Below are 20,151 nucleotides of genomic sequence, written 5' to 3'. Positions count from 1 at the left end.
CCAAAATTGTGTGAATTTGGCACCATCAGTTCCCTTTCTGCCCAGTGTTATCACCTGTCCCTTGTCACAGAGAAGTCCCAGGTACCAGGGGGATTTCAACCTTCCAGAGGGGCAGAGAGTGGGAACAGGAACAGAAATTCCTGTAGAATTTCTACAGGAATTTTCATGTAGAATTCCTGTAGAAAAAATTCTACATATTTCTACACAGTGTCATGTTGGATGTTCTTCTTCAGAACAACATCCCTGGCTGGGCAGCAAGGGAATGGCTGCTGTTTGCCACCTCCTGGCTCCCATCCTTGGGGCAGGGGAAGCCCTGGGGAGCATGAGGAGAGAAGGAGAAGGTATGGGGATGGGAGAAGGGGACACAGATGCTGGAGCAGACATAGGGAGCTCCTAAGGAGCTGGGAGTGGACACAAGAGCAGTCATAGGGTGATAGAAATAAAAGTTTTATCCTCTGTTCCCAGAGGAGACCATGCAGAGCTCTCACAAAGAGAGGCACTGAAGGACTGAGGGTCAGAGGATGCTGGGTCTGCAGAGCTGTTCTGGACAGTGAACAATGCATCTGGGGTTCTTCAGCATCACCAGTTTTTTCCTTTGGAGACCTGCAAATGTTTTCTGCATCAAAGACATCTCAGCTGAAGTTCACAAAACTCCCTTCTAGGAGAAAGTAAGATTTGGGTCTTGTGCTCCTTGAAAGTCATAGATCAAGCGGACAGCAGCCATGGAAGTGCCCTAAAGGATGATGATCCCATTTTTCCATGCAGCAAGGCCCCAGAATGAATGGGATCAGCCTGAAGTCTTCACACAATAGAAAGACTTCCCCAAGATGGTCTCTGCTGGGCAAAATCCCAGTGTAGATTCTGTTGCTCATGGCAGTGCAGCACTGCAGAGGTCAGCTGGGGCCCTGCAGCACATGGGGAAGGGCTGCCAAGGACCAGGATTTGGGAAGCTGGAGTCATTCTGGATAACCTTTGCTGGTGGATGGCCCGTGCCCAGCTCAGCTCCAGGTGGGGCAGTGAGCCAGAGGGTTGTGTCAGTGACTCTCAGCTGTCTGAGCTCATGGTTGAGGGGAGCAGAGAGGAGGCAGGGAGGAAGGCTCCAGGTAGGGCTGCTGGGCCAGGCTGGGGGTGCAGCAGGGTCCAGGAAGGTTCTGGAAAGCTGAAGGCCATTTGCCCATACTGTGCCAGGATACTTGCATTATTGTCATTTATAGAAAAAGAAAAACCCATCTATAATTCTGTAAAGAGACCAGGCCTTTTGCTGTCCTTCCCAAGGAGGAGAAGCAGTGGCAGCCCACAGTCCCTGCTGCAGCTGGTAACTCCTCAGGAACACAAAACCCCCCAGCCCATCTCATGCTGGGGGTTAAGGGCTGCCAAAAGCTCAATCAGAGCAAGGCAGAGCTCGGGCTCCTGTGTCTGCAGCAGCCCAGAGGACACAGCTGTCCTGCAAGCAGGAAACCAACCAAGCAGCCACACTGGAAACCATGGGATACCCTGGCAGCTGACCAGTCACTAGTGCATCCAAACAATCTCCGGGTTTCCTTGTCAATTCAGAAAAAAAATGGTGCATTTCCATGAAACATTTTGATGTCTATGAATCAGCATTTTCCAATAAAATGTTTCATCTGAAAATTCCCAGTGAGATCCAGCCCTGATAAGGTCCAGAGCCCTGGCTGCAGTCCAGGCCAGCCTCAGCCGTGGGGCAGCTGTGGAGAGTGATCTCTCTGGGCGATGACGATTCCTGCTGACCTTTCCTGCAGCGTGACTGTGCAGCCTGGGCATCTGAAATGTTATTTATAGGCAGGAGCAGCAAGCGCTCTGGAGACAGTCTCCAGCAGGCCCTCGAGGCCTGGACATGCAAGAGCTGCTGGAAAGGAGCTTTTCCAGCGGAAAAGCCACTTTACAGGAGCACAAATAGAAATGAACTCCCTTTTGGAGATAAATTGTTCCTGCTGGGGGCTCGGTTCTGTGCATGGGCTTCTAGAGGAGCTGGGAGGCTGCTGGCCATGTGAAACCCGTGGGAGCTGTGGGGTGATCTCTCCTGGGGCTTTGTAAGATCTCTGGTTTCACGTCTCCAGCTCTGTGCAAATGCAGTTTCCTACATCTCAAAGGATTTCTGGGGACAGATTGCTGGTGTGTGGCTGTAGGGCCCATATTGCAGAAGAACGGAGAATTTTGTCTTCACCTGGAGAAATGAAATGAAATTACTCCCTCTCAGAGCCATCTGCAAAGGTTTTCTTGGAGTTTCCTGGAGCTTCTGAGCTCTCTAAAGCCCATTGTCTGTATTGGTCCAATGTGAAGGAGGGTGCTGCAGAGCTGAGGACAAAATGAGCAATGTCAGAACACTGTGTCTCCAGTTTGCTCCAGAAAAAAAAATAATAACAATAGCCCAAATCAGTTTATCCTCATCAAAACATTCAAATTTGCATCCCATTGAGAAGTTAGGGCTGACATTCCCAGAGCTTCCACTTAAAAAAGCCTGCCACATTCTCAAGAAGTAATTTTCTGCTTCTGACCCTGCTTCTTTTCTTGTTAAATGAGTTTGTTTCAATGTCCCTGCTGCTCCAAGTTCTAGACATTTTCTGATTGGGTTTCTCTCCTTGTGTACAATAAAGGAAACAAGATTAAAAATAAAGAAACCAAGGTGTAGTTTGTGCTGAAGTCCCCTTCAGACACCTGTTCAGAAGCCTCTGTGGCCTCATGGGACAATGTGTTATTGCAAGCTAACACCTGGCTTTGGCATAAGCTATTGCCCAGCTGGTCTGCTGCTGTGAGGGGTGAGGTGGTAATGAACCCTCCAAAGCTAAAGGAGAAGGGACTCTTCCAGAATCTCTTACTTTATCTGAGGAAGCTGCAAATCTCTTTCTGAAGATAAAAACCCTTCCCTGCAAGAGCTATCACTGCATGGGTCAGAACCAGGAGCCGTGCCTGGGTCACACCCTCTGGGGACCACAGCATGTGCAGGGGTTTGTCTCTCCCCAAGCCTGGTGTGGAGATGCTGTTGGATCTGCTACATCCTGAAAAGTCAAGGGTATAACACCTGCAGAGTGTCCTTTTTATTTGGTTTACATCTCAGCCCAAAAGGGAGGGGATCACAGGAGGGAGGCAGAGTGGGATCCTCTCTGGAACACAGGAGTGTCACAAAGGCTTGGGGTGGAGTGTCCCAACAGTCTGAGGATTCTTAGGCTGAAGAAAAGACTGAGCAGTATGAAAAGCTGCTATTTTGGCTTTTGACAGCAATTCCATGCAGCAGATCACAGCCCTGGAGCAAGTGCTGTCCCGAATATTTCAGCTCAACGCTGAGATGCCAGCAGTCAGCTGTTATCCAAAACCAGTTCAGAAATCTTCCTGGGAAATGTGCTGAACTGATGACTTTTGAAATAATAAACCCTGGCTCTTGTAAAGCACAGACAGAGGTTTCTAAATATCTTCTTTTTCTTATGGTTTCTCCCTGCACACTGAAAAGCAGCTCCAGGCAATTCACAAGTACAAGTATGCAGTGAATCAACTTGTGGGAACTCTGGGATCCCTGAGTTATCATATTCTTCTGCAGAGCTGCATTTCAGGCTTCATCAGAATATAGAACTGCTTTAAGGCTGACTGTAATTGCATCTCAGAAAATAACAGGAATATAGGAATATATAATAGGATTATATGTCCTTCAGAGAAAATTCTGCTCATTAACACAAAGGGGGAAAAAATAATTTATTCTGTGTTGTAATGTCAGGGATGGTGCAGAAACAGGTTTGTATCTGTGGTTTGATGCAGTGCTATAACAATATGTATTATAATAGATTTACTCTGCAGAGACTTTTGTTTGAGTGTGTGCACTGAGTCCCTTTGGTAAAGAGAAATGTTTATTCTGACAGCACATATTGTGTTTCCACGATGGGCTGGTTTGGGTTTTCATTCAGCAGCAGAGACTTGTGGCAGATTATTAGCATAAGCAGCACAAATAGGTTTCCATTCTTTAAGCTGTACTTCTGCTTATGTAAATCATCAGTAAGGCTTGGAAGCCAACCCTCTTACTGTCCCTTCAATTCTACGGTGTTTTTGGTCTCATATCTGGAAGCCACTTTGAAATGCAGTTATTGCAACAGTGACATCTGACAGAGGTCTTAGAGAAATTCAAGAATAAAATGGTAGAAGCAGTTTGAAAATTATATCCTATTCCTGAAGTATTTAGTCCAAGCAGTGAGCAAAACCTCCCAAGGGAGCAAGTGCACCCTGAACCGAGATGGCTGCTGCAATGGTTTTGGCATTTTTATTACCCCTAATATTTCTGCTGCTGCTTCTTGCTCTCCTCCTTCTTCCCAGCATTTGTTCCTTATGAAGGAACAATAACTTGGATAACTCACATTCAAGTTCACAGGCTCCACAATTGCAGAAGCATCACCCTCTGCAGTGCTCTCTCTCCACCCCACTGGAGTCAGAGGTGGGCCCTTGCTATCTGATTCTAGCACAACAAAACAAATATGCTGGCCCAATGATCTTCTGCCCATATATAGGCTGAAATAGCCTTCTGGAAGATATGGCTGATATCTGTGATCATCACAGGGCAATTAGGAACCATTATGAAACAATCATCTTACCAGTAATTTATTGGGCAGCCTCAAACTATTTCCTTGGGTGGGGAGGGTGTCATCTTTGAGAACACCTCCTGCTCAGGAGAGGCCATGAATTAATTTTTATGGAAGATCTGATGGGGAGAGTGCAGAGCTCAGAGCATGAACCTGAGCACAGGGTTACATCTTGGAAATGCAATGTCCCAAAAGAAAGCAGACAGGAGAGATTCAGTGTTGATATGGTTCTCATGGCAGCTGCTTTCTGAGAGTTCCTTGACAGAGTAATCTCTGCTTTCCAGTTGCCTCCCAAGAGCTGCTTTTTCTCCTGTGCAAGAAACAAACAGCACTAGTAAATGCAGTGCCCCACTCTGCAGTAGAAGGAGCAGACAGGATCTAGCTGGGCTCTCAGAGCTGCTGCACTCTGGGCTGTGAGGTGGCAGAGAGTTCAGCCCCAGGCTCCTGCTGCCTTTATTCACAGAGAAGCTGCCTTGGCTTTAGGACCAAAGCATGGCCAGAGGGGTTATTGGGCAGACAACAGTGACATGGACCACTGCAGACCATCCTGTGCACCCACCACAGAATCAGGATCACATTCTGCCTTGGGTTGGGTTGGGTTGGGTTGGGTTGGGAGGGACCTTAAAGCTCATCTTGTTTTACCCCCTGCCACACACAGGGACACCTTCCACCATCCCAGGGTGCTCCAAGCCCCGTCCAACCTGGCCTTGGACACTTCCAGAGATGGGGCAGCCACAACTTCTCTGTGCCAGGGCCTCCCCATCCTCACAGGGAATCATTCACCAGTCCAGTTCTGTTGGATTTGTCAGGATCTTGCTGAGACATGATTTTATTTTGCCACGGGTGTAGTGGAAAGAGGCAGAAAGGGAATTTCTGAGCCCAAACAAGCTGGGTTTGATGGTCTCATTGTCATATTTTAGTAACTGCTGTAAAGCACAGAGCAAAGTGGGCAGCTGATGGTGGGAAGGGGCTGGAAGAGAGGTTGGGGGTCAGGTGCGACGGGAGCAGCACAGGCAATAAAAGCAAATGCTGAACTGTAGACCTGCCTTTTCTTTGTAAATCCATCTGTTGCTAAGAATAACCTGCCTGGACAGTGTCCTACAGCATGCTCCAACCTAAAGGGCATTTTGGTCTGACAAATGAAAACTAATAGAGTGAAGTTATTACCATATGAACATGTGGATTGAAAACATGTGTTGAGTGATTAAAGGCGAAGGCTTGATGACAGGCCCGTACCGGAGATGGTGCATCTCAGGGAGGAGATTGCTGCTTGGGAAATGCCATATTTTACCATTGACTTCATTAGTATTTGCCATAAAGAAAACAAGAAAGGTTGACTCCAGAAAAAAAAAAAAAAACAACAAAAAAACCCTCCCTCTCAGATCCTATCACTGCACACACGATGTTTGCTTTGGAAACTCCTCGCCGGGGTTTCTGTCAGTCTGTTGCTCTGTGAATGCTGTCTCATGGACAGTTTAGGATTTCACTCTGCCTGGGCTTGGACGGTGTCCCAGGAGTGTGCTCGGTGTCAGGAATTCAAGCTGGAAAAAGCATGCATTCTGGAAGATTGGGCACTGCAGGCTGTCCCTGCAGTGCCCATAGGCTGGGCAGCTCAGAGCACACCGGGGCGGCTGCGGGGCCGTGCCCCAGCGTGGTAAATCTGCCACAGCACTGCAGGGAGACACAGCAGAGCTGACAGGAAGTTTGGGGTTGATACATGCTCATTATAAATCATCTTCTGCTTGTCTGCTTACAATAGTCTGTCTCTCCTTAATGTTTCTGAGGTAGTAACAGACCCTGTATTTTAACTCGACAACAATATTTTTATGTGAAAACATAATTGCACATCCTTGCTATTCATATTTTTTGGATGAGATATGAACCAGAACTATGGGGCCAAGTGCCTCACCCCAAATATTGAAAAACCCTGAAAAACAAGAAAAAAAATCAGTCACTTCCCAAAACCTTTGCTTAATTTTATGATAGTAACCAGTGTATCTGTGACTGGCTGTGAGGCACCTGTAGCAGATTAACATTTGACAGTCCTTAACAGCCACAGTCCTTGTTCACTTTCCATCAAGGTATCACATCAAGAACTGGTAATTAAAACCAAACTGAGTCAAATCTTTAGGCCTCCCAAAGCTCATCAGTGGCTGGGCAGTGCTGCAGAGCCCTGGGCACCAGAAGCAGAATCAGAGGAGCCTGCAGAAGCTCTCCTGCCAGTCAGCTCTCAGGACATTTCACTGAGAGGAAACAACTGCAGGAAACTTCCAGCCAGGATAAATTCTTGGCTCATCACAGATTTTGCCAGATGCTACATTGCTCCTACAATCCTGCCAGTGCTGTGTTGTTGGTTGGGTTTTTTTGATATTCACTTCTCTAGAAATTGTAACAGCTGGTTAAGGAAGTCTCATTCAGATGTGACTTTCATTAATTTCATCTTGTAAAGTGTATTAATTGCTATTAATTGCTATGGAGTGGGATATCTTTTCTTCCTTACCTGTTGAGTTTCATCCCAGTTCTCTCAGCAGTGCTTTTTTTCAGTGAAGTTTAATTGTACTTTTGATACACCCAATTGATAAACCCAAAGGCTTGTGAATGCTGATGGGGAGGATTCATCTTCAAGCTCGAAGGAAATCATGTTCCAATATCTATTTGTCTTAGATTTTTATACTGATTTAGAGATTAGTATTAAACAAACTAACTAACAAAAAATACAACACACAAAACCCACTTTTTTTAAACCTGCACAATTTCCCTGACCTCTGTGTTTTCACCTCAGTGGTTCTGCTGACAAAATGGAAAGACAGACAAAGGAACTGAAAATTGCTATTGAAAATGCCTGTAATGGAATGAGAAGACAAAATTTCATTTTATTTATTTCTGGCAAAGTCAGCTCATGGTGGCTGGAAATCCAGAGAAATTAGAAACTTTCCTGCTTCTTGCATTCACCACTTGGTGGGTTTTTTTTTGGGTAAAACAGCTCATTTAGTTCAATTCCCTCATGCAGCCCCTCTGTTTCCTTCCCCCTTCCTTGGCAGCACAGATGACAGCACAACATGGACACTTCACACGGCTTTTGATGGCTCTCATCTTTTTCACAGTCCCGTTGATCTTTTGAGATTTCTGCAGTGTTTCTGGCTGCTCCCTCTGGGACAGTCCAGCAGGACTGGGCAGGTGCAGGTGTCCCGGGAGAAGGATGTGCCACATGGGGCAGAGCCACAGGAGGGGCGATGCACAGCCCCGTGAGCCTGTGGGGACAGGGCCAGTCCTGCAGGGTCACTGTCCGTGCTGGCAGCAGGACCTCAGAGTGCCAGGGCATCCCATTGAGCTGCACATGCACATCCCGTTTGTGCTGCTGGTGATGTGCAGGAATGCCGTGGTGGAGGCACAAAGGGCTGAGAGGTTTCTCGGGTCTGATGAGAGCCCTGCACGCTCTGCACAGCACTCTGCAGTACGGAAAACAAACATGGCAAGTCGCGTTCATGCACCCCCTCTGCTGCTGCATCTCCCGAGACCCGGATAAAAAACAATCCAGGAATACACGGAGATGGCAGCTGGAGAATCTGGGGCTCCAGGGAATGGTGGGAATGGGGTCAGACACAGCAAAGGGACGGCCAAAAAATTACAGAGGTCTCTGCTGCCAAGCTTCCCCTGCCGTTTGAGAAAGGGCAGAGGGCACGGGGTGGCTGCAGGGATGAGGGCTGTCCCGGAGGATGCCAGCGCGCCTGCCGGAGCAGCGGGGAGCAGCGCACAGCTCCCCGCGGGCAGGCGTGGCTGGGCACGGAGCAGGTGGAACTTCCAGGGCAAGCGGAGAACAGAGAGCTCCTGCCAGAGGCTGCTGCTCTCCCGGGGGACATTTACCGGGACGGGGGCGGGGAATCTCGAAAGCACAACTCAAGCCCCTGTTTGATGTGTCTGTGTCTGAAAGCCCGTGTGTCTCCCAGGCGCTGGGACACACCGAGCTGTGCCCCCGCTCCAGCCCCAGCGCCGGCAGGGAGCGGGACAGGAGCGGGGCTGGAGCGGGGATAGGAACGGGACAGGAACGGGACAGGAACGGGACAGGAGCGGGACAGGAACGGGGCTGGAGCGGGACAGGAGCGGGGCAGGAACGGGACAGGAGCGGGACAGGAGCGGGACAGGAGCGAGCAGGAGCGGGACAGGAGCCGGGCTGGAGCGGGACAGGAGCGGGACAGGAGCGGGGCTGGAGCGGGACAGGAGCGGGACAGGAGCGGGGCTGGAGCGGGACAGGAACTGGACAGGAACGGGACAGGAGCGGGGCTGGAGCGGGACAGGAGCGGGGCTGGAGCGGGACAGGAGCGGGGCTGGAGCGGGACAGGAGCGGGACAGGAACGGGACAGGAGCGGGGCTGGAGCGGGACAGGAGCGGGGCTGGAGCGGGACAGGAGTGGGGCTGGAGCGGGGCTGGAGCGGGACAGGAGCGGGACTGGAGCGGGGCTGGAGCGGGACAGGAGCGGGACAGGAGCGGGGCTGGAGCGGGACAGGAGCGGGACAGGAGCGGGGCTGGAGCGGGGCTGGAGCGGGACAGGAGCGGGACGGGAACGGGACAGGAGCGGGCAGGAGCGGGACAGGAGCTGGGACAGGAACGGGACAGGAGCGGGACAGGAACGGGACAGGAGCGGGACAGGAACGGGGCTGGAGCGGGACAGGAGCGGGGCAGGAACGGGACAGGAGCGGGACAGGAGCGGGACAGGAGCGAGCAGGAGCGGGACAGGAGCCGGGCTGGAGCGGGACAGGAGCGGGACAGGAGCGGGGCTGGAGCGGGACAGGAGCGGGACAGGAGCGGGGCTGGAGCGGGACAGGAACTGGACAGGAACGGGACAGGAGCGGGGCTGGAGCGGGACAGGAGCGGGGCTGGAGCGGGACAGGAGCGGGGCTGGAGCGGGACAGGAGCGGGACAGGAACGGGACAGGAGCGGGGAAGGAACGGGACAGGAACGGGGCTGGAGCGGGAGAGGAACGGGGCTGGAGCGGGACAGGAGCGGGACAGGAACGGGACAGGAGCGGGACAGGAACGGGACAGGAGCGGGATAGGAGCGGGACAGGAGCGGGGCTGGAGCGGGACAGGAGCGAGCAGGAGCGGGACAGGAGCCGGGCTGGAGCGGGACAGGAGCGGGACAGGAGCGGGGCTGGAGCGGGACAGGAGCGGGACAGGAGCGGGGCTGGAGCGGGACAGGAACTGGACAGGAACGGGACAGGAGCGGGGCTGGAGCGGGACAGGAGCGGGGCTGGAGCGGGACAGGAGCGGGGCTGGAGCGGGACAGGAGCGGGACAGGAACGGGACAGGAGCGGGGAAGGAACGGGACAGGAACGGGGCTGGAGCGGGAGAGGAACGGGGCTGGAGCGGGACAGGAGCGGGACAGGAACGGGACAGGAGCGGGACAGGAACGGGACAGGAGCGGGATAGGAGCGGGACAGGAGCGGGGCTGGAGCGGGATAGGAGCGGGGCAGGAACGGGGCTGGAGCGGGGATAGGAACGGGACAGGAGCGGGACAGGAGCGGGGCTGGAGCGGGGATAGGAACGGGACAGGAACGGGGCTGGAGCGGGACAGGAGAGGGACAGGAGCGGGACAGGAGCGGGACAGGAACGGGACAGGAGCGGGGCTGGAATCGGAGCTGGGATCGGAGCTGGGATCGGAGCTGGGTGCGGAGCTGGGTTTTGGGTTGGGATCGGAGCTGGGATAGGAGCTGGGTCCTGGGCTGGGTGCGGGAGCCGCGCTCACCCCGCACCCCAGCAGCATCTCCCGTGCGCTGGCTGGAAGCCGCTCCGGAGCTCTGGAGCTCTGGAGCTCGTGTTTCCTGCCCTGCAGGGCTGCAGAAGGACTGGCACACAGCACCGGCACCTGCAGGCAGGGACAGCCCCGCTCCTCCCGGGCCGGGGCCGGGGAAGGGCCGAGCTGCCCCCGGCAGTGGCTGCCCGCACTCAACACGCACCGCTCCCTTTCTGCCCTTCTGTGCTGGAATACATGAAACCGGTTCTGTCTCATGGTATTAACAACCCCTTGCATGCCTTTGTTTAAAGTATTCCATTGGGAAGTGCTATTTTAAGGCTCCATTGAGTCAGGCGGAATGTGAAACCTCCTCCTGCCGGACACTTCACACTCGGTGCTTATCTGCGTGCGCGCTGCTATTTTGTCTAATACAGCGCGGAGATTAGCTCCCCTCGCGAATTCACTTTCACGATTTACATTTGGCGTGTTGGAGCAGCCACAACAGCCTGCAGGAGACCGTGTCCATATGTTCCCGGTGTGCAGAGCACGGAGCCGGGCACTGCTGGGAGGTCAGTCCTGAGAGGTGCCCCGGAGCCACCGAGAAAGCTCAGTTTGCTAACAATTCATCAGGCAGCCACGAACACTGATCAGCTCTTTAGTTTGAGATAACACTCATCTGACTTCCTGCATATTCAGAAAGTATTTCTGGTTTTTGAAGTGCCTCTCAGTTAAACTCTCTCCCCTGTTGGCTGAATCGCTGGGGGAGAGGTCCTGGTGTCCACAGTCCTGGACTGGACGGGATCCACCAGCCCATCACAGCTGGGACTCAGCCTCACCCCCACAAAAAGTGCTTTGCTTTACTTTTTAAACCAGTGCTGTTTCAGTGTGACTGTGGACTGAAGCTCCCTTCAGAAATAGGAAGGGAAGCAGGGAAGGTAGTCCCTTTGGATAATAAAAAGTGTAAAAGCCATTGCTGAAAAAGAAATATTTTTATTAAGCTACAACAAAAGCTGAGAATAAAAAAATCTGTCCAGAAATGGTCCAGGGTGTGGGGTTTATAGGTCAAATCTTCAGGAGATGCAACAAGGGGAGGAGAGGTGGACTCTCAGAGTAAATGCTGTTGGAACTGTGAATTTTTTTGCATATTATGAACATAAAGAAGAACCTGGGTGTTACTGATGAGAAGAAGGGGAAAAATACAGAAGCACTGCAAAAAAACCTTAGAAATTCATGACTATAGAAATAACACAAATGTTTTAATTCCTTGCTCTGGCTCTGCAGGGAGCGTAGCAATAGTGTAGCATGGCCATGGCCAAAACTAATGAGGACATGGGAAGTTTCAGCACTCATGAACCTTGCAAGGAAGCTTTTATCTCAGCCCAGCTCTCCAGAGTGGCCTCCTGCCCCTTTTTCCCTCCTTCTGGGACAAAACTCAGACACTTGATCTGAGGAGCTGATCAAGGCTACCTGGGAGCAGGGAGGTTCCTCTTCTTTACTGTTTGTCCATCTTTGACTCAGCCACCTGCCACCCTTGTAGGGGACAACAGAGAGGAATTGTCCCCTGCTCCTCCTCCTCCAGTCAGTTCCTGGGACAATCCCTTTTCTTTCCTGGTAATACCAGGCCTGCTGAGGGAATACACTGAGGGAATTGAGTGAATGGTTTCCCCAGTGTTCTTCAGCCCTGGAGAAGATGAGGGAAACTCTGGGGAGATGAAGAACCTCTTTGGAGCAGATTTGATCTGCTCTGTTCCTTGAGATGGTGGGATCTAGATTTGGGGGTGACCCAGCTGGCACATTCCTAAGAGCAATCCCAAATACCTGAGACCCAGAGAAGAGAGTCCTGAAGAGTCCCACTGGTGTGGCAGAGGAAGCAGAGCAGATGGCAGGGCAGGGCACTGGGTAAGCCAGAGGTGCAGCACTGGCTTCTTGCTTTCCTTGTTTCACCATGGTGGTCTCAGGCCACTGACTCTTCACTTCGGCTTCAGCAGGCTGGGACAGGCTGGGGGATTCTTTTTTGGATGGGACCATGCCAAGTGATTGTTCCACTAGTTCCAGCCCTCCAGAAAGTTTGAGAAAGAGTCATCAGGCCAGGCAAGGCTTCCCTGGACTGCTCTCAAAAACCCTGACACATTTTTAGCTCACATAAACTGCATCCATCTGATGGTGGGGTGTTTCCATGATGCTCTTTCTCACAGCAAGTTTGCTTGAAGAGAGGCAGAAAACGTGCCCATGATAAAAATGGGAGCTTCCACTGACAATCTATGCCTCCAGGCCTAGAGCAGTGCTTGGAAGATATCCCTGTGCTTTCTCCACGGGTGCTCAGGGGTCGGTCCCCCCTGGCAGCAGTGCAGGGATCCTGTGGAGCTGCTCCAGCAGCAGAGCAGTGACTGTGGGGCTGTGCAGAGCAGGGGCAGGAGTGTCCCCCTGCAGGGAGAACAGCCTCTTTTGGAGAGGAGACACTTGATGAGCACAGGGCTCAGCACTGCCTGTTACCCCTGGATATCAACAAAACAAGGTCCTGCTTTACCCTTTGCAACCTGGCTTATAAATGCCGTGATCTCTGCTTCACCCGCAGCTCCAAAGAACAAAGTGGATTTATTTTTTGTTCTTTCAACTGTGGCTTATAATAAAGTGTGAACCCTGCACGAAGCTGAGCTCTGTGCTGGGGCTCTGTTGTTATGAGACCAGTGACTCCAAATACAGGGAGATGGGAACACACCAAAGGTGTTGTTGAGGCATTTTTTTCACATTGCAAGGGTCAGCATGGGGTAAGGAACAGCTTTGTTTAAAGACTTTGGACTCCTTTGGCAGATGGCAGCTCTTTCTCTATGTGGCACAGGGAGTTTGAAATGATTTACAAGTCAGAAATAACAGCATGCCTGTGACACTTTTGAGGCCTTTTTTTTTTTCCTTCTAAAGAATTTTCAAGTATTTTTAGGTAGAAGCTGGAGCCCTGCTGAGGTGCACTGGCTCAGCCCTGCATTTCTCCCGTTTATGGAACCCCACACACAGGCACGAAATGCCACCACTCACTGGCTCTATATTTCCTTTGCCATCACAGGCTGCCTTTGCAGAGGTCCAATCCTTGCTTCTGGCCTGGCAGCTGTTGCTAAATCACAGGGTTTTACATCCTGCCCCTCAGGCATCACATACTCCCTGCAAACAAGCACTTTCAGTTCTTGCTTGGAAGCTGCTTAACTCTGACTCTGCTGGAAAACTCAGCAAGATGGGGAGGACTGCATTAAAACAAGGTAAAAAACAACCAAATCCTCCTAGGCATGACATGGAAGGAAAATTAATATTTAAAATACATGCATGATGTAATGGGACTTAAAATAGTCTGTATCCTGGAAAAAAGAGATTAACTGCTTAAGGCAAACTAATGAAAAGGTCACTTGGACAATACTTGTAAAGTACTCCCTGTACTGCATCATGGACTTATCGGTTCTGTTTGACAGGGAGTCACACATGATCCCAAGCACTTATCTCTGTTTTATACTTTATGAAAAATTGATTGACTCCTTTTGCCCAAGAATTTGTGTTAAATAAGAAATAAAGCATTGTTTATGGGCAACTTTCTCTTCCCATAGTCAGCAGGGGCCAGTTTTATAAGAACAGGACATCAAATCTTAATACTGCAAAGTACCTGCATATTTGACATGGCAAAGTGAACTCTTCTGTTATTATCTCAGCTGGATCAGCTCCTAAAGCTAAACAGAAACAGCAGTGAACATTTTCCATTCTTTCTGTCTTTAACCAGCTTCCCTCACCCTCTGGCACAGATCACATCCTGTCTGGGTAGTGCCAGTCCTCTCAGAATGCCACTGAGGGGGGTGGAAATGTCCCTCCCTGTCACCCTGGCATGGTGCTGGCAGCACTGGGGTGTCCATCCCTGTCACCCTGGCATGGTGCTGGCAGCACTGGGGTGTCCATCCCTGTCACCCTGGCATGGTGCTGGCAGCACTGGGGTGTCCATCCCTGTCACCCTGGCATGGTGCTGGCAGCACTGGGGTGTCCATCCCTGTCACCCTGGCATGGTGCTGGCAGCACTGGGGTGTCTGAGCTCCTGCCTGCCAGGCTGTGGGTGCAGCAGACTGCCTGGGTGTGTTTTGCTGCCCACTGATTCCTTGTAGCAGCAAATCCTCTGCCCATCCACTGTCAGATGTGCGCTGGTACAGGAACTGCAGCGATGCCCACTGCGATGACAGAACACCATGGTGGATGTTTGGTTATTTTTTTTCAATTGCCACTGAATTTGGAAGCTGGGAAGGGATCCTAGATGTGGGCCCCAAGTGGCTAAAATTTCAACCAGCAGCAGTTAGAGCAACCTTGCCTGGTACATCAGGCACAGCTATTGTTTAACACTGCCAGAGCAGAGGATGGTCCTGTGCAGTCTGAACAGGGCAGGACTCTGTCAGAAATGGTATCTTGGACTGAAAACACCCTCCAGCCTGTGCTGAATTCACTTTCTGTTTGCTGGACTCCTGGATGAGAACAGCTCTGGAGCAGGACAGTTGCTGTGGCTCCTGCCCCCTGTGAGCTGGGACAGCCCAGCTGTGCCCAGGGTTGAGGCACCAAGCTGCTCCTTCCTCAGGACTTCCTGGGGGACTTCATGCTGTGATGTCACTTCTGGAGCACCCTTCACCAATGATAAATTCCTTCAGAAACAGAGAGAAAATGACCCAGAAACATCACTACACATAAACCCCTCAATTATACAAAGTCCTGCAAACATCAGATAAGACCATAACGGAGAAAAGGTCACAGCAACACCAGCGATGTCGTGAATAGCAGCAACAAGTAGCAGCCAGTGCCTGATTCAGTCTAAGGCTGGAAAGATGAAAAGATAGAAACGTTGTTGGCTTTAATTCTTTTGTAGTGTGGTCCAGGCAGCTGTCAACTGCTGATCATTTGAACAACCAGGGCCTCCCAAAGGGAAATAACATCTTTGGAATGGCCAGGCTCAAGAAAACACCACATCTTAGATGATGTATTGATGGGGAAAAATAAATTCAGAAGAGAATTTGGTGCTTTGCCGAGCAATGTCCTGGAGATAAGCTTGTACCAGTTCTTCAGTCACGCACTAATGATCTTCAGTTCATTATATGTTATAAATCACTCTGATGGATACAGAAAAGGGTAATAAATGAATAAATAAATAGCAAACACTCTGTGGATAGTGCTGATCATAGAAAGATGAATTAATCATAAACACTGCTTCCAAAGACTGTGACACGAATGAGCATTCCTTTGATATCAGCCATGCTCTTCTTCCCACCAACTTGTTCTCAAATAAACATCCCAGTAAATATTTGTCTCCTTTCTCTAGCATTGCAAATAAAATGAGAAAGGCCACATCCCCTCCTAGCCCATGGATAGCAATTTCCTTATGGTGATGCTGGATTTCAGGTTGGGATTCACCTCAGCTCACTTCAGTCAGCTTCTAGCTTGTCATCTCAGTCTAGAGCAGGATCTCTGGGCTCCCTGCAGAGCTGCCCATCCAACTTGCCACCCCCCAGTATCTCTTCTATCTCTTTTACACTCTTTCATGGCTTCACTGTCTCATGTCCCACCGTGGTGCTGTCTTCCCTAGAAAGTGCCCCAGGAATTTTGATGTCTCACTGCAGCACAACCTGCCCCAGGGGCCTTTCAGGTGAAGTGATTTCCACCCTGCTGGTGCCACCACAGCACAGCAGAACCAGAGCCCTGGAGCAGCAGCACAGAGCCCCAGCTCCTCTGGGATGATGCTCCAAGGCTCCTCATGGCCATTAGCAGGGAAGAGGAGCTGCTTTGCTGGACTGTGCCCTGCACCAGTGAGTCACACAGGACTGAGGGAGGCAGGGATGAGCCTTCTGGGATGGCTCTCTTGGACTCAGGACAAACCTTCCTAATAGCCTCAGGACTCACTTCCTTTATCTGCTGTCATATGATTGCAAACTCTAATTTCATTCTCTGCCTGCTTTCCTTCCTAGGTGAAGTCCATTCATTACTTTTAACTGTATCCATGACTCTTCCTTGTCTCTAAGCCCTGCTGTTCCTCCTGCACAGACTGATGATATGACTGCGTGTGCTCTGTTCTTCTGGCAGCTTGTCTGAGCACAAACCCTCTTGCTGCTCCCTTTCCCTGATCCCATCTGCAGCAGCCAGGTGCTCTGAGGAGGCATTTCTGCCCTGGCATCTCGTTCCCCAGGCTGCAGAGGGGCCAGCAGCCTTCCCTACTAACACCCATACCAAAACATCCTGCTCCCTGCAGCAACGTGTGAGACTTGGCCATCTCTCACCTGAATTTGTCCTGCTCAGCCTCGGGAATGCCTTGGCAGCTCCAGCCCACAAGCAGCCTGCAATGGACACCACACCCCAGCCTCCTCTTCAAGCTGCAGCTTGCAGAATCAGCTTCATCTTTACTGGTTTGAAGCCTAAATTCTCATATGTCAAAGCCATATTCTGTCTCCAAGTTGCCCAAGCTCCTTGTCAGCTATTTGCTTGAAAGCAGTAGGGTTCAGGCAATGGGAGCACTGCTGCAGATAAATCATGCTCAAGGGGTTTGGAAGGCTCTGCTTGTATAAAAAAAGTGTAAAAACCTGCATGAGCAATGCCTCTAAGCAGAAAACTAATCAGAAAAATCGATCTGGTTGCCTCTCTATGGGCAGTATTCCCTCTGCTTGTGCTCCAGGTCAGCAATGCCTTGAGAGAGCAGGGATGGAGGGTGGATAATGGGAAACTTCACTGAGCAATCTGAGACGATCAGCAAGTTCTCAGCTTTCCCTGCTGCTCAATTTTCCTTGATTGGAAATGAAACACGGGTGGCAAAAGAACTGGAAGACGCTTTTAAGTGTGGTTCTGGCCTGCACAAAAGGCTCTATAATGTGGATGTCACTGTGTATTGTTTCTTAATAGGCCCCTCAATTAGTTCTGCTGAGCACAGCACAGTGGAGAGCTGGTTTTATCTCCTTGCCTCCAGCCTTGGTTTTAGCTCAGCCAAAGAAGGCTGTCCACTGCTGTTCCCAGCACAGGGCTTGAGGAAGCACTGCTCCAGAGAGAGCTCCCAGATGAGCTCAGCTGCAGGAGGAGAGGATGGAGGAGCAGATGCGAATGGTGGCAGCTGACAAACACAGCCCTGTCTTCTCTCGCTGGCACCGCAGCTCGCCAGGCTGTAAGAAACATGCTGGGCTCCTTCCAGATGAGATGCCACCATCAGTATCAACAGACTTTGTGCAGGACTTTGTGATGCTTGGGCTAAATCCCAGCCTCGGAGACGCCGGCACAATCCCTTTGCTGCTGTGACTTATGAGATGCCTGAGCGGCAGCTTGGGGTGTCACGGGGCAGCTTCTGGAAGGTGTTGAGGTTCAGTTTGGTGAATGCAGAAAATGCAGGAACCCTCTGGGCTGCAGGCCTGGCTCTGACACGTGCACATTGAGGTCTGGAGCATAGCTGGGTGGTGTGATGCATTCTCTGTGAGGAGGGCGAAGGAGTGCTCTGAGAAACAACTGCAGATGGGATTGTCCTTTTCTGTCCTCCCAGAATCAGTGCCCTCCAGAATATGTTTCCCCCTGCACATCCAGAAAAAGATTTCTATAAACATCTGTTTTATGGTCTGAACTCCAGGCTGGACTTGAATTTTCAGTTTCTGGAGGCCTGATTGCCTTTTTCAGACCATCTCACCAACCCTCAGTGGTTTTGGAGAGCAAGCACCCTGTTCATGCATCTTAGCATGTGCCTCTTTGCTTTGCTGTTCTCTGAATTACACACACAAACTAATAATAAAGCCATCTCTTCATCCACTATTGTCTTTCTTTATGAAAAAAATCCAAAAAGACAAAGTGGGAGAATAAATGGACATATATGAGAGAGAAACGGCTTCAATGAGATTAATATTCAATAATACACTAATGGCTTCACACTGTGAAGTAGAAAGTATTGTAGGTGTTGGAAAATTATATTACATCAGTCAAGAATGGAAGGAACCCAGCTAAACTTAGATCAGTCTGACAAGTGAATTTCTGAGCTGCTTTTGGCTATGTTTTGCAATCAAGGAATTATGTTTGCTGATCCCCAATGGGAGATCCATGCAAAAGTGAAGTCAAAAGCAACCAAAAAAGCGCCACCGAGGCTAGATTCTTACTCTGGGGTAGACTTGTATGAAAGGCTGATGTGCTTTCACCTGGTGCCCATCACCCAGCTGGCCTCAGAGCAGGGTTGCAGGGTGGGCAGGCACAGGGTGCCCAGAGAAGCTGTGGCTGCTCCATTCCTGGAATTGCCCAAGGCCAGGTTGGACGGGGCTTGGAGCACCCTGGGACAGTGGAAGGTGTCCCCTCAGGGCAGGGCAGGGAACTGGGTCTTTAAGGTCTTTAAGGTCCCTTCCAGCCCAAACCATTCCTTGATTTTATGAAGACAAAAGAGAGAAATGAGCAGATAAGATGGAGAGACAGAGACCCTCTGATCTGAGACAAGGTGCAAGGTTGCCATGACATAATACAGAGACACAAACCTTGAGGGACAGCAAAGAAACAGCAGAACATGCTGAGGTTCCCTCTTCACTCTTTGTGATCATCATTCAAGTGCTAAGACACATTCAGTGGGTTAGACGCTGTAAAAGTGGGTGCCATAAATGCAGAAATCCCATGGATTCTGAGCATGTTATACATTCATGTGTGTAAGAAATCTCCTGTGACAGAGCTTCAGAGGATGAAATAAAAACTTGGAGGCATTATCCAACACTAATTTTCAAGTGCAAAGTAGGCACTTGGGAAATTTGTTTGATTTTCCCCCTGGAAGCTTTCTATTGTGTGTGAAGCAACCAGTACAGCCTGCACTCTGCTGTGGGCAGGGTCCAGAGCTGAGCCCCCAGGGAGCTCTCAGTAGATCATAAAGCTGACAAGCACTTGGAAAAGCTGATGTAACAATATGTCTGTAATTTAAGGGTGAGGGACAGTGAAATTGGGAGATTTGGGAGACAGCTTAAACTCAGAGGAACAGGGGGTGTGTGGGTGGCTGTGCACAAGGTCACGCTGGGTGGAATTTTTCATTACTGGTGGCACTCAGTGGCTTTGTTGCCCATCCCCTGAGAGGCAGGACACCCATTTCTGGTCCTGTTGCTAGAAGATGGATTATCCTTGGAATATTTGGCAGCTGTGGCTGTTTTCCTGGTTTGGTAGGTCAGGAAGAGCATCTCTTGCCTTGACAACTCTGTGACTTGGTCCTTTATTAGTTCTTCCTCTACAAAGTTTTTCTTATGAAACTTATACTTGCAAAGAGTCCTGGGGTACCAGGGTTAGGGTAATCTGGGGTGATTAAGCCCAGAATCCCAGTGTTGGAGCCCAAAATGCAAATAAGTCAGAGTCCACAGTGGGTTTCTGAGTTCCTTCATCCAGAACCAAGATGTGGGGAGTGTTTACTCTCCTGGCATTGCGCTCACCTCAGGGGATGGCTCTCCCAGTCTCCACTGCCCCATCCAGATGCCCTTAGGTTTGATCTTCCAGGAAGATGTGGAATCCCTGGCCCTGGGCTCTGATGCATTGGAGGCTGACCCAAGCCCAGGAGAATGTCTGTGCTGGGTACAGCTCCAGCTCTGTCTCTTCAGGGGACTCTTGACAGTTTCAGTCCATGGCCAGAGCAGAGCATGAAAGTAAACACAATACCCTAGCAGTAAGCGAGAATCCAAGTCCAAATCAGCAGTTAAGGAGGGCACCCATCCTGCCACACGAGAGGTGGCTCCACAGAGTACAGGAGGTCCTGCCAAGATCTTTTTTTGGCTCTTTAGTCAAAACTTCCCTTTGCCTAAATTTCCATTGCTCCTGGGCACAGTATGTGCCTTCTTGGAGCACCCCAAATAACCCTCGC

This window comes from Poecile atricapillus, chromosome 17 (genome assembly GCF_030490865.1).
Source record: "Poecile atricapillus isolate bPoeAtr1 chromosome 17, bPoeAtr1.hap1, whole genome shotgun sequence".
Taxonomy (NCBI): Eukaryota; Metazoa; Chordata; class Aves; order Passeriformes; family Paridae; genus Poecile; species Poecile atricapillus.
The sequence above is the reverse complement of the archived record's forward strand: the minus strand, read 5'-3'. Positions refer to the sequence as shown.